The sequence below is a fragment of the Parasteatoda tepidariorum genome, chromosome 10, assembly GCF_043381705.1.
Source record: "Parasteatoda tepidariorum isolate YZ-2023 chromosome 10, CAS_Ptep_4.0, whole genome shotgun sequence".
Classification (NCBI taxonomy): Eukaryota; Metazoa; Arthropoda; class Arachnida; order Araneae; family Theridiidae; genus Parasteatoda; species Parasteatoda tepidariorum.
In genome coordinates, this window is record NC_092213.1 from 23953560 (window position 1) to 23968535 (window position 14976).

Below are 14976 nucleotides of genomic sequence, written 5' to 3' on the forward strand. Positions count from 1 at the left end.
TCGAGCGTTGCGATCGCGAATTGCAAATAAATTTTAATTTTATTGTCTTCACCTTATTTTTTATAACAATTCAGACAAAAATGTTTCTTGATCATTGATAACATAATTATTTAATTTTAAATTTTTTTTATTAGCATTCAATATGACAAAAAAATTAAATTGCTTAATTTAATTTGTCGAATTTCAGTTACACATGTTTTTATTATATAATTTGCTTTTTGTCTGATTGAAACTAAAATATTTTGTTAGTTGACAGTATGGAAATTAATTGGGCAATTACTTGCAATGGTTTTTGCTTTTGAAGTATTACTCAGCATCAACTTATTAATATTACATGTTTTAATTTGTTTGCCATATTTTAAAGTTTTTTTCATTAGGATTTAATTGTTTTCAGTTTAAAATTTATGTTTTTTTTTTTGGGGGGGGGGGGGATGAAGCCCCATATAGGGGGCGTCCGGCATCCTATAAGATCAACAATGATTTGAGTTAGTAGGGGTAAAAATGTACTTGAGGGTGCCCCTTGGCGAAATTGGCGACTTATGTTTGGCGCCATTCCTGTTTGCGCTGAACACCGTGATAACAGGAATGGCTGCGAAAATATAATGATATTTTAATAAAACATTGGAAAATTTCAACAAAACATCGGCCAAAACTTTATAAAATTGCAGTGAACCCGATATAAGCAAAATTAATAAACCCAAGAAAATGCATTTTGAATTGAAACAAATATTAATGGAGTAAGCACAGAAAGAAAAGGAAAAAAGCAAATCACTTCTTCTTTAAGCTTGAATATCTTCAGATTTAGGTGCACCGAATTTTCTAATAGCAGTTAGATACTGTCGAAATTTATCATGAATAGAATTTATGTTTCTCCATCGCCACATAAATTCGGCGAAATACGAATCGAAAATTGCGCCTGTGGTACCGGACTGGCGATGAAATTTTTTTGTAAAGTCCCTTTTTATGACTGCCCACATACCTTCGATCTTATTGACCAGAAGAAAAAGTAACCTTAACAGCCGGTATCCAACTTAGAACTGACGGTCCTCTGAAATCACATATACCGTTGAACATTTAAAAATAACGCTAAAATCTAAAAAAATCAGAATCACGATTGGTTTTCAACATCGCCCAGCTTGGCGATCAACCGCGATCACAACTTGGCAAGAATCAAGGGGCACCCTCAAATATAGTCTACCCGAGTTAGGCTCTGCCAAGCGTGCTTCGGATACGGAGAGATTATCGCCAGGAAAACGACTGTAATTTAGTTCGCGAAGCGAACAAAAATGTAATTGCGCAGTAATTATCGGGGGTTGGCGAGCGGTAGCGAGCAGGGGGCGGAGCCCTCTAGTATATATATATATATATATATATTAGTATCATACTATTTGTTGTTATTATTCGATAAGTAAAGTATTAAACCTATATAGATATGCTGTAATAAATTTTAAAATTATTCACAAATAAAAAATAAAGTTTGCTTGGATCCTATTTTAACGGGAAATTATAATTAGAGATATTTTCTTCTAAAAATTCTATATATTAAAACTTTTCATTCAAAACTTATTACAAAATACTGAAGTGATTCGTGATAAAAAATTTAATGTAACTCTACCAATTAAATTTTATTGCTTATTTATTGAAGTCATGCGATATATTGAATTGAAAGCTTTTTAGAATTTGTGATAAGCATCTGATTAAACAGAATTTTGTTTGCTTTACGTAAATAAACTTAAAAAATTACATGAATTTTCTTCATATATATACCCTTAACTTATCTTTCATACGTACAAAAGAATCAGTTGCTGGAATACTTGGAAAACTTTTGAAACCAAAATTGAGTAAGTTTCATATTCAAGCATTTTTGTAAGGTTATTTTGTATTGTACTGTGCTGAAAATAATGAGGGGATATTTTAAGCTTGGTTTTGCGCAGGTGCAATCATATAATTTAAAACTTTAGTAATAGGATAATTATAACTCTTACAAAATTTGGGAATAGGCTAATTCTTTCAGTGTTGACATAAAAAACTATATAACATTTAACTTTAACCAGTTACTTTGAGCAATTTTAAGCAATTAGTTATAATTTAGTGTACTTTTCTGACAATTAGATAAGAGAGGATATAAGTTTTACTACTTGTAATGTACACGTGCTTAAACGATGTCTTACGTTATCCATCTCTTTTGGATACTTGCTTTATGGACTTCATATAAATTACAATAAGAATAAAAAACCCCATCTTGCCAGAATCGTATCGTGTGTTTAACTCTTAGTTAGTACATACGATAAACAGTGAGTCTGAAATATTTTTGTGTAAGTTTAGTATTTAAAGTGTCTTCAAAAACGTTTTTTTGTATTAATGGTTATTCTATACTAGAAAAATATTTATCGCAGTTTTAATCTCAATCTCGATTGAAAAATAAAAAGTAAAGAAATAAAAATCTGGGAAACATGGTCCCCATAGTTTGGTCAGGAGAGCGATCCTAAGTTTGGACCCATTAATGTTAATTTTACATTTCGCGTGTTTCGTCAAATCTCGAAAACTTTTTTAACGAATTAAAAAAAAATTTACACACAATTCTGAAATTCGTTTATTCAAAAAAATTCCATGCAAAAAATAAATTTTAGTAAATATTTTTTCTAATTATTTCATTTATTATTAGTCGAAACAATTTTGAATTGCAAGATATACAATTTTTAAATCATTTTAAATTCATGACGAAATACAAAATTCAATCGAAATCTGTTGAATAGTTACCAAGATATCAAATTTTAAGTATACTATTTCCTTAACGTATGAAACTTCTTTTAAATATACTACTTCTTTAACTATATGGTTTATATTTCCCAGATTGTGGCTACTCTCTATATTTTGGGGGTCAGAAATCCGAATCCGTGGAAAAAAAAAGATATGTTTATTCAGAGAAAGTACGTTTTCGTGTCTGATTTCGTAACTTCAAATGTCATCTGCTGTACTTAATTAACATATTGGCGTTGACCAGCATTAGCATATTTGAGTTCACTCTTTTGAACCATTAAGATTGAGTGAGATACGATCATTAGATCAAAGGGTTTTCAGGATAAAAAATTTTTTTTCGCACAATGCACATTTATTCTACGTGCGAATTTGTTAAATGATTTGCATCGTAATTTGTTAGTTATATGGTTGTACCTCAATCATATTGGACAAAGTATACAATAAATGTTATTCTAGAATTGATCAAGATTTTTGCTTTCTAACAAAATTACACTGATTAGGTTTCGCCGTTAGCCGTTTCTGAATAGTTACTCAGTATTATGCGTTTTTCTAATAATATTTGTTTTTTTAAAATTGATTTTCATTAGCTCTAAAATTAAATAAAAATGAAAGGAAATCTAATTCAAATAAACAAAAACACAGCATGCATCACCTAGATCTAAAACTAAATGATTGCTTTTAATCTTTGAAAAGAAGAAGAAAATCATAAGGAATTAAAGTAATCATATGCTACTTCTCCCATTCTAAGGAGTAGAACAATTACTTTTCATCTTTCCTAAAAGCTAATAGATTTATAAATGATGCTTTGCCATCAAAAATTTGATAAAAAAATAACCAAATTAAATCAATATAACTAAAATTAAAACTGCAACCAAATTTTCAAAAAAGAAAAAACTACATTTTAAAGCTACTTACTAAAGCTATACATGATCGTTTTAAAACAATGAATTTTGAAAGTTATATAGTGTATAATAGACTAAAGAATAATTCTTTGTCAAAATCCAAATTTAGTAATTAAAAAAAAAACAACAGTTTTTTAAAGTCATGCATGATTTTTTTTTAAGCTATACTTTTTTAACCCCTTCAGGAAAACGATCTCGTGGATCTTCACGAATCACAGCATCACATGAAACGAACCTTTTAATTCTAGTGATCGTGATCTCAATATTAATACATCTCGTATTAGTACGAATACGTACTCTTTAGTAGTAATGAACGTGAAGCGTGTATGTGTTGGGAAGATCTTCTTTTTCCTTCAGCCAGTCCTGATAAGGGGTCAAAGCCGTATATACTTTAAAATGGAAGAACGATTCTCTACCATCAAAAATATGTTAAAAGCAAACTAAATCGAAATAACTAAAATTTAAAATGCAATCAAAAATCTAAAGAATGATGCCAAAGGAGACTTCTGAATTATTTTATTCTTTTGCTTTTAAAAAACATTTTTTATAAGAAGTTTTATTTTAGTAGTTAGGCTAATTAGTGTTTTATTTACTTTAGAGGAAAAATGAAGTTTTACGGATTAATTGTGCTAATTGCTTGCTTGTTTGCTGTTTTGAAGGCCGAAAGTTGTAACGATAAACTGGCAGAAGCTCAAAAAATGAGTAAGTAATATTATTTTTAAGTTGAAGGGATTTTTTTTTTTATAAATCCTTTCTATAGAGGATAAGGAATTCAAAATAAAATTTAATGCTAGCCTTGTGCTGCGAATGAAAAATTAAACTCCATTTCTTATATTTTAAGATATATTCTATTCTAATATTTATTAATCATGATTATTTATTTACAACTTTCCACACATTTTTGCTTAAGAAATAATTTTTCTAAATATTTTTGAAATTATTCAACAATTTATTAAATCCTCTTAATCTGAAGAATTTTGTAAATATCTGTTGATAGTATTTACTGGTACTTGTTTTCTTTCGAGAAATGTATTTTTTGAAAATGCTAGAACACATGTGCTTCATTTTTTTTTCAAACTTAATGATAAAAAAGGTTACCAAAGCACGTATAGAGAGTAAAAACATTTGGAAACTGTCAATTATCTCATAAAGTATTCATCGTAATCAAAAAATTAAACTAGGTACATTCAATAATTTTTAAAAGGTATCTAATGATACGAAACTCCATCTTTATACCCCCGCGGGTGGCATGGGGCCAATTTGAAATCTTAAATATGAACCGTTATTTCTTATTGTAGATTCGGATTTTGCAGAAAGGAGTAACCCTTTGAGTTGTAGGTTTATGGTGTTAGCTTCACAGATGTCGTTGTAAAAAGATAAATGCGATAAAAGCTGTTTGAAATGGCGATTTTCGAGACCTAACAGACTAAAAAGATAAAAATAGACAAGCTGAAAGTAATTTGTATGGATATTGTTTTCAAAAAAAATATTGAAACAGTTTTAGGTTTATTTATTTTTAAGTGACTACTATTTTAAACAGTTTGTACCTTTTTTAATTTTCTCGGTTACAGAGCCACCTTTGAAGCAAAATGGCCTTAACTCAACTAGGGTTATAGGGTTACTTATTTCCTGGAGAACTCAAATCTGCAATAAAAAATAGGGGTTCGTAATTAAAAATGACCCCCGGTCCCAGGATAGAGGAAGTGAAAAATGAAGTATGACGTCATTCGGCGAGCTTTTAAAAAAATATGAAATGCAACAGGACTCGAAAAAACTCAGAAATTTTACCCGCCCTCCTTTGAAACTAACCCGTAGCTTCTCTTATTTATTACTAACATTTATATAAATTGCACAATGAATTAGTAGTCATTAGGATTACAAATACTAGGATTACATTATACAGTAAGAAAAGAAATACTAGGTTACTAATATTACAACCTAGTATTTCTTTTATTAAAAAATTTATTTCTTTGATAAAATAATTAAAATGACGAAGGTCAAGTTATCTGGAATGTCAATTTATCCGAGGTTACTGCGTTTTTTAAATGAATTAAATACTCGTATTACGCTTGCCAATCAAGCCAATGATTTACAGAGGTTTCTGCACAGAAATCTGAAAGGGGTTTTCCATTTAGGTAGATGTTCATAATTGCGTTTAATACTTCTTGTTTAAGACCAGTATGTAATGTGTTTTTTTGTAAGTTCATTGCTGAAAAGCCTCTTTCAACCGCTGCAGTACTCACAGACAGAGAAAACATCAATTCCACCATGCGCAGCATGTTGTTGTATTTCTAGATTAGAGGGTCATTTTAGAAGTGAGGGCTAGACTCTTGTAAGATAACATAAATTGAAAGCGTATCACGACCATTAACGGGAAAATGGCCGTCCCCGCGGACGTTGGATTCGAGAAATTAGTTGTCCACAGGGAATTTTTGACCGCCGAGGACGGACGGTTTTTTGAGCTCTGAAATGCAACTATTTTCACTTTTTCAATCCGATATATATTTCTCGAGATATTTGATCATTTCCAAATTTTTTAACACCTTATGTTCTATTTTTAACTGAACTATCGTTTTTTTAGTGAACTATCGGTACCATACTTTCTAGATTTCGATTTCTCTCACCTCCTCCAATCCAAAAAGACAAAAATTCATATTATGGGGTAAAAACAGTATATTTATTCAGAGACTGTGCATTTTTGTGCTTGATTCTTTAACGTATTCCTAATTTAATTGTAAATCCTAATTAATTATCATATTTCAGATCGCATTTAGTTTGTAAAAATCCGTTTACTAAAACAAAAGGTGTTCAGGGTGATATCTTTTTTATTTTATGAACTGTAGATTCTTCATCCATTTTTAAAGATTTTTTCCTTCTTCTTTTTAATATCTAGACATAACTTTACTTTTCATAACTTTCAGGAGCACAGGGTGTCCAAGACTATCCTTCTCCTTCATGTAACGCAGATGGTACATACTCTCCTCGACAATATGGAAGCTTTGGCCGGTGCTACTGTGTAAATCCTGATGGAGAAAAAAATGACAAACCATGTCCTTGCGAATAAACTATCTGATTTATGCACAATACAATGTAAATTTTTGAAATGAAAAAAAAAAAATAGTTATTGAAATGCTTTTCTGAGTACACTTTGTTTCTTTGGAAATTTAATCGTTAAAATACTTCCATTGGCTTCTTTCATTTTTTAATGTATGAAGACATAAATTTCTCCATGGAAATTACGTTATTAACAAAAGCTCTATATCTACTAAAACATTCCAGGGGCTGCGCTAACATTTGCCATTTTCCCAAATGTGATAAAATCGTAAATTTGGCGAATAAATAAAGTTTTGGAAAAAATATTAGCGAATGATTTCTTCCACTGGAAAGAAAAATATATATTTAACTCGATCCTCAAAATTATGTCAAAATGAATTTTTCTAGACAAATCAGTACTTATTATCACCGCGGACCTGTCAACGTTTGATAATTTTACAGCGGCCCTCTGGGGAGGGGGGACGTTGATTGTTTATATTTTAGATTATTTTAATTTTTTAGTTTAATTTTATTTAAACATGCCTTCAAAATAAAATACAGTTACACCAAAAAATAAATATTGTGATTTAACATTTTAACTTACAATAACGTTAAATCAATGAGAACCCTGAGCTTGTTTCTTTGCAATGAGACGGTTACCTCTGGGAATAATCGTTTTAAAACGTTAAAAAATTTATGTTACAACCTTCGGGAACCCCCCTTTTTTTAAATAAATAAAACTTTCATGGAACACAGATATTTTTAATTTTCGGTATAAACCTAGGAATTTAAATTCATTTTCAATAAAATGGGCGGCCAGGTAATTTTTGATCCACGGACCGGTACCGGTCCGCGGACCGGGGGTTGGGGAGCACTGCTGTATTGTATCACCAGATAATTAAGACTTAACAGAGAATCGTATAGTGAAAAAACAGAATGTTTGTAGAAATAAATTCACTCATGTACATTCCCGCAAACCCCTCAGTTACAAGAACAGTATAATCCCTAACATTCATTTTCTTATATTTTAAATTATTCGCGTCATTATGTTTGCATTTTTGTCTTCTAATAAGGCGCCAATACATATGCTTTCTAATGTTGCCAGCTGCCTTGTTGTCAAAGAAACTTCTTTGTTGTCACTTAAAAACTTCTTCCATTCAGAAAATACTTAAAAACTGTCACTTTGTACATTCATTCACTGAGATTGGCGGAATTTTAAAGATTAGACAATTTAAATTAAAGTTCTGTTGGAATAAAATAAGTATCTTTCCCCCAAGAAATCTCAATTTTATCAAAATCATCGCCCAAAAACTTCGTTTCACTAAATTTTTAAATTATCAGTATGAATGAAATGCTTGCATTCTGAAATTTCAGAACGTAAAGAGTTGAAATGTTAGCAAATCTACCAGTAGATAAACTAAGAAATACTCTCGGAAAAGGAATAAGAAACTTATTCACTATAACATCCAAAAGTTTTCCAAGAATTGTAACTACTGTTTTTTTTATAAATAAAGTTGGATTTAAATAGATTTAAACGAAGATAATTTATAGATAAAGAATAAAGTAGATTTATATACAGCAAATAAGGAGTTGTTATATCAGATGCTTATCACAAATTCTAGCTATGCTTCGTAACTTCAATGAATTAGTAATAAAATAATAATTTTATTTGGTTTAAGGTACCTTGAAGGTTATGAATCATTCGAATAATAGCAACTGAATAAAATCAGATGAGAATAAGAGGCTTATAAAACAAAAGTACAGAAAATAAATCTTTAATTGCAATTTCCCGTCAATATATATAACCGAAATTTTCAACTTATGACTGTTTTAAAAGTTGTAACAGAATATTAATAATGAAAATTGAATCTTTGATTATTAATTGCATTGATAACAATTTTAAATGTTGCAAAGTTTTAAATCTTGATGAAATTATTTAAGCTTCACAGAATTTCGAAATAGTTTCAACCGGACAAACATGGAACCTTTCCACGAAAAGGGGACCCTTCACAAAGTATTTTATCTTAAAAATAGACTCTTAATATTTATTTTAATATTAAAAATAACTCATATAAAAAAGCCTTTTTAATTAAAAAAACCATCTTTAATTTGTTATTTTAAAACTATAATGTCTTAAAAGTTTATGTTTTTTTTTAAGAAAAAAGTAATACATTTATTTTCACAAAAACAGAACTTGGCAGTCAGTGAGATCCCGATTTTATGGCAATTTCAGATGAATTAATAGGTTTTTCAGAAAATGAGTAGGTTTTATAGTACACAGAATATTAATAATAAAAATTGAATCTTTAATTATTAATTGTATTGATTACAAAAAGGAACAACTTTAAATGTTGCGAAGTTTTAAATCTTGAATAATTATTTTAAGCCTTACATAGGATTTTGAACTAGTTTCAACCGGACAAACGTGGAACCTTCACCAAATCATTTTCCACAAAAAGGGACCCTTTACAAGTTATTTTATCTTAAAAATAAACCCTTTATAATTATTTTACTTTTAAAAATAGATCCTACAAAAAAAAGTTTTTTGGTAAAAGGAATCAATTACATCTTTAATTTTTTATTTAAAAACTATAATTTTTTAAAAATATGTTTTTTTAAGAAAAAAAAAGTAATACCTTTATTTTCACAAAAACAGAACTTGGCAGTAGGAACACGATTCTAAGGCAATTTCAGATTCAGAAAATGAGCAAGTTTTTAGCAAAAAGTCTGAACAGATCACTAGTTCTTGCTATAATAAAGAAAATCACAATTTTTCGCAGAAAGATTCTTACAGCAAATTCATGCGATGGGCCATAAATTTTTCCTCCAATAATTGCTAGTTTTAATATTAAAATTTCTGATAAATGGCTATGTAAATCACTACCTTTGAAAACAGAACTTCACTACCTTTGAAAACGGAACTTCACTTCCTTTGTTTTTTCCTTTGCATTTTAATCAGGGAAAGTAGATTATTGCATTTTTTTTATGCATCTGTCGTTTTTTTTTCTTCCTAATTTAACACGAGTGTTGGTGATAAAGAGTTTAAATACTGATAAAATAATATCGAGTTGACGTATTAGTTCTGTTGTTTGTTTACGTCTCATGGCGAACATTTCGAAACTTTTTTAATGTGATTTTTCTTCATTGAATATTTTCCTTCATTAAAGTGTTCTAGAATTTTCAGTTTTAGAAGTCATGGCTTTGTTTTGAATGTGGAAAATTTAAAGTGTGTAACTATTTTTTAAGACATTTAAGACTGTTATAAATGTAACAAAAAGATACAGGCCATGAAGATGTAATTATTATTGAAATTATCTTTGATTTGTGCTTGTTCTGCGTTCGTCGTTTTCCGTAACGACAAAAAAAAATTGTGCCCATTAGTTATCATTAGATTTCTATCAATAATTTAAGCTACGCAGTGCAAGAGTAACAATTTTTCATTTTCTTCATCCGTCAAATGTTTGTCTAAAACAAAGAAAAGAAATGAAAAAGAAACCTTATACAAAATTCTGAGCAAACAAATTAAAATTTGAAGTTGAGTAATTTTAAGTTTTTGAAGGCACAATTAATTTTTCGGTTTATCACTCTGATTTTTCAAAAATTTCGAAAAAAATTATCTCAAAATTGTTTCCAGTTCAAAATTATTATTGTTTATTAAAAAAAATATTTCACTTTTTTCCTTCAAAATATTTGTTTAAAGGAATAACTAATCCAAAATTTCAAACTTTATTTTGCAATAAAAATATTTATACAAAAAATATTTAATGGTCTCAAACTTTCTTCCAGCACGGTTAAAATTCATGTTATTCTCATTCCCTAAATGTTTGTTAAATTATGAATGTTCTATTATAATTTTTAATTCTTCCTATATTTTAAAAAAAATTTTTATCTATAGTTTGCTGACATAGATTTACTAGGATAATCCCTTAACCTGGACGGAATATTACCCGACCATACCGATTAATCGAGTTCCTACTGTATTGTGAATTATAATTCATATTTTTATGATCTTCTTCTTCGAGATATTTGGATAATTTGTTTTTTCAGATGCTCGATGTTCCACCTTCGTAATTTCTTAAAACGGTTTGATGAGAAACAACAAAGAATACGTGAAAAAGATTAATGACAAAGGCTTGCGAAATTTTTGCTACATTATTAGTAATAATAAAAATATATAAATAAAAAATTTTAACCGACACTACACTTTCGAAAAGCTCATTTCTCGAAACTTTAACAAAAGATTTCAACATCGTAGCTTTTCTTAAGAAATATTTTATTTCCATGGTCCTGCATTACGAAACAGGTATTTAATTTAATCCACTTCCTTGACATTTTTTACATGCTATAAAAAAGTTCTCTTAGTTTATTGTCGGTCTTTTCTATTTTAATTCAATAAAGAATGTTTCTTTAAACAGGAATCAATTTTTCATCCTCCATTATATGATAGAAATATTTAATATTGTCTAAAACCATCGATATTAATATTACGAGAAATTTAATTAACTTTGTGTTCTTAAGTAAAAGATTTTTCTTTGAAAGCAGTTTTTCTTGTTAATCAGTTTCTTTTTTTTAATACGTATTTTGAGTTGTCGATAGATAAACATTTTGTTTTTATTCGTTAACTTTAATTTTTAGACAAACTATACCTATTTTGTAAAATATCTAAAGAGATAAAGTCTTGTAATGTTGTTGTTGCTTATGCCCACTTGACCAACAGAAGCATTAAATCAAGTCCATGAACTCATCCAAAAAGCTCCCAAAGCCATGTACTATTGCAGCAGGGTAGGAGACCAGGTGGCTCTTCTGGCAGCCAATACACGATAGGATGTGGTCAGGAGCAGACTGGTTCACATTGCACTTAGGGCAGGGTGGATAGACTTTAAGGTCCGCGACGTGCCGTTGGGATCGAGTGTGGCCGCTTCTAAGTCTGGCAAGCGCCGTTTGAACACGCCTATTGCTTGCCCTGATTAGAGCAAGACCAGGCCCATACCAATCATGCACAGGAGCTTTCTTCCAACAGGAACCAATATCTTGCCTAGTCCGGGTTGCTATTTCTGAGAAAGTAAGATGGTCATCGCCAGCAGTATCTCTATGGCTGCCCTCACGGGCGAGACAGTAAGCAATTTCATTCCCGTAGACATTCACGTGTGACGGTACCCACTGAAAGAAAATCCTAATGTCGTGACTCAAGCAATTTAGAAGCCGGACAATGTTTAGTGTCGTTCTGTCACCATCCCTCCACCATTCAGACAGGTGCTGCATGGAGCTACGGCTGTCACTCAGAGTCCATACATCTGAATCGACATTGTCAGAAATGCAAAATTTCACAGCTTCCTCTATAGCTATTAGTTCTGACCTAAAAACCGAGCAAAAATCAGGAGTTTTGTAATGTGTTTTGAACTAACAAAAGATATCCCACGTAACTTTTAAAAATGGATAGGGAGAGTTTTCTGTATTGTGGTAGACAATACAGAAAAGTGCAGTTAATTATGAAACATGAATAACTTTATTTCCCTTCATTTATTTAAATAAAAACAGCTTTGATCCTAGTATTCGTTATGATTTTGCAATCAAAACCGTGCTTCGCTCGTTGACAGACTGTAATAATGTTATCATTTTTAACCCGATTTGCTTCAAAATTCAGTAACTTTATTTATTTCTGTATTTTCCATTATTACATCACATCATTTTTTTTAACTAACTATAATATTAAATGCTGAAATTAAGGGATTAACAATTAGTTCTTCAAAAGCTATAAACGGAATGAAGAAAAAAAGCGTATTTGAAGTAGAAACAACATTGTTGTATAATGCGCAAGGAAAGAAAATAAAAATGATTACCCTAGATGATTTTTGATTTAACGATCGGATCTTCCTTTGGTGAAGGACTCAATCTTAATGGCTCGAAGGGAAGATCTCAAATATGCTAATTAATTAGCGCGGACGATTTTTTAAGAAGCGAAATCAACAAAAACGTACTTTCTCAGAATAAACATACCTTTTCTTGGCAGAATATGGATTTCTGACCCCCAAAATATAGCGGTTAGTCGCAATCTGGAAAATATAGCCCCAATAGTTTGTTGGTCAGGAGAATAGTTATAATATTTGGGCCCCCTAAATGCTAATTCTATTTTTTGCATATTTCGCCATATCTCGAATTCAAAGATAATTCCAAGCAAAAAATAAATTTTAGTGAATATTTATAATTTTTTAAAAATTATTTTATGTAATAATAGGCAAAACAATTTTGAACTGCATATAATAAGAAAAGTATAAAGATGTACAATTTCTTACATCATTTTGAAGAATGTAATTTTACTTGGGAAAATGTCGAGTAGTTCCTGAGAATTCGACTTTTATAAATTTAGTATGCGTAAAGTTCGATTTCTTAGGAACTATTTGACTGATTACGTTCAAATTTTCTATACTGCCATATTAAATTATATTGTTAAAAATTATTTAAAAATGTGGATATAAAAGGAATATAAAATTTTTTTAACTGTTATTTAATAAAATAATAAAAAATAATAATTTATAAAAGTTATTTTTTGCATGGAATTATCTTTGAAGAAACGAATTTTATAATTGTGAGAAATTTTTTTCAATTCACTTAAAAAGTCCCTCGATATATGGCGAAATACGAAAAAAATAGAATTCACATTAAGGGGTCCAAACTTTGAACCGCTTTCCTGAACAAAGTATTGGGGCCATATTTCCCAGATTATTCTTTATATTTTGGGTGTCAGCAATCAGAATTGGTCGAAAAAAATCCCTTGTTTATTCTGAGAAAGTACATTTTTGTGTATAATTTTGGAACTAAAAATATCGTTTGCTCTAATTAAATAGAATATTTGAGGCCATCCCCTCAGAACAATAAAATTGAGTGGTAGAACGTGAAGATCTCGATATTAAATTATTAGTTATTCAGCATAGTCCGAGTTTTTTCCCTTCCCTTTTTTTGCTCACTGTACTTGTTGTAAAGTTTATAACTGAAAATTGTAGGAGCTCTAGTGTTTGCAAACATGAAAAAAGAAGATTTGAGGAACGGCCTTTTACACTCCTCAAAAGTGAAATTGCAACACCAAGAAATAATGCACGTAGCGTCACACAAATTTCAGGAGCGATAGTAGTGAGATGGATATGCAAATGATTAAAAAAAACAGACTAATAAAATCATTATAAAGCAATTTATTCAATATCTAATGTGGCCACCTCGGGCAGCTATACAGGCCTCAATCCGGTGAGGCATGCTATCAATGACTCCATTGATGGTTGCCTGAGGTAACCTTTGCCAAGCCACATCCACTGCTGTGCGCAGATCATCGATGGTTTGCGCCATTGGTCCTCTGTTCATGCCACGTACAATGAGATTCCAGAGGTGTTCTATGGGATTCAGATCTGGAGAGGCTGCCGGCCAGGGAAGGATGTCAAATCCATTCAGGCTATTAAGAGTTCGCCGTGCGACATGCGGCCTGGCATTGTCTTGCTGGAATACCGTGTTGGGTGCTACATGCAACAAGGGCAGAACAACGGGATACACAACTTGTGTGACGTAGCGGTCCAATGTCAAACTGCCGTGAATGTGTACCAGGGGCGTTCTGCGATCAAACATTATGCCACCCCAAACCATGATGCCCGGTGTAGGACCGTTGTGACGCTCGGCGTAATGGGCTGGTTCGTAGCGTTCTCCGGGTCGCCGCCATACCCGTCGACGGCCGTCATTTCTCCACAGACAGAAACGAGATTCATCCGTGAACAATACCCGATGCCATTGGATGGTCCAGGTACGATGACGATGACACCACGCCAGGCGTCTAGCCCTGTGTAAAGCGGTCAACGGTACCCCTGTTGCTGGTACCCGTGCACGTAACTGTACTTCATGCAATCTGTTGCGTATGGTTTGGGTGGACACAGATCCACCTGCTCCTGAAGGCAACCGGCTTCGGATGGCACGTGCCGTGGAGAAAGGGTCTCGAATAGTCAACTGGCGAATACGCCGGTCTGTGCGCTCTGACGTGCACCTGTGCGCACCACTTCCTCTTCGGCGTGCACGTAGACCTTCCTGAATCCATCGTGTGACACAACGTTGGATGGTACTCACGTTGTGCCCAACACGAGTTGCTATTGCGTGCAGCGACAAACCAAGTTCATGGAGTTCGATAATACGGTCACGTTCCCCGGTCGTTAACTGATGGTATTGAGCTCGCCGACGTCTCAGAGGCATTTTCTACGCTTTTTCGAAAGTCGCAAATGCTACGCAAAACCTCAGATGCCGTTTATGA

The 14976-nt window shown here is 31.6% G+C and overlaps 1 long non-coding RNA gene across 1 annotated transcript; it reads left to right on the plus strand.

Annotated features, from left to right (window-relative positions):
* The first annotated feature begins 1685 nt into the window (after window positions 1–1685).
* LOC107447883 (uncharacterized) lies at window positions 1686–6796 on the plus strand. The gene is made up of 3 exons (XR_001584582.3): window positions 1686–1841; window positions 4261–4364; window positions 6584–6796. It is a non-coding gene; the product is annotated as an uncharacterized lncRNA (long non-coding RNA).
* Window positions 6797–14976: the final 8180 nt, after the last annotated feature.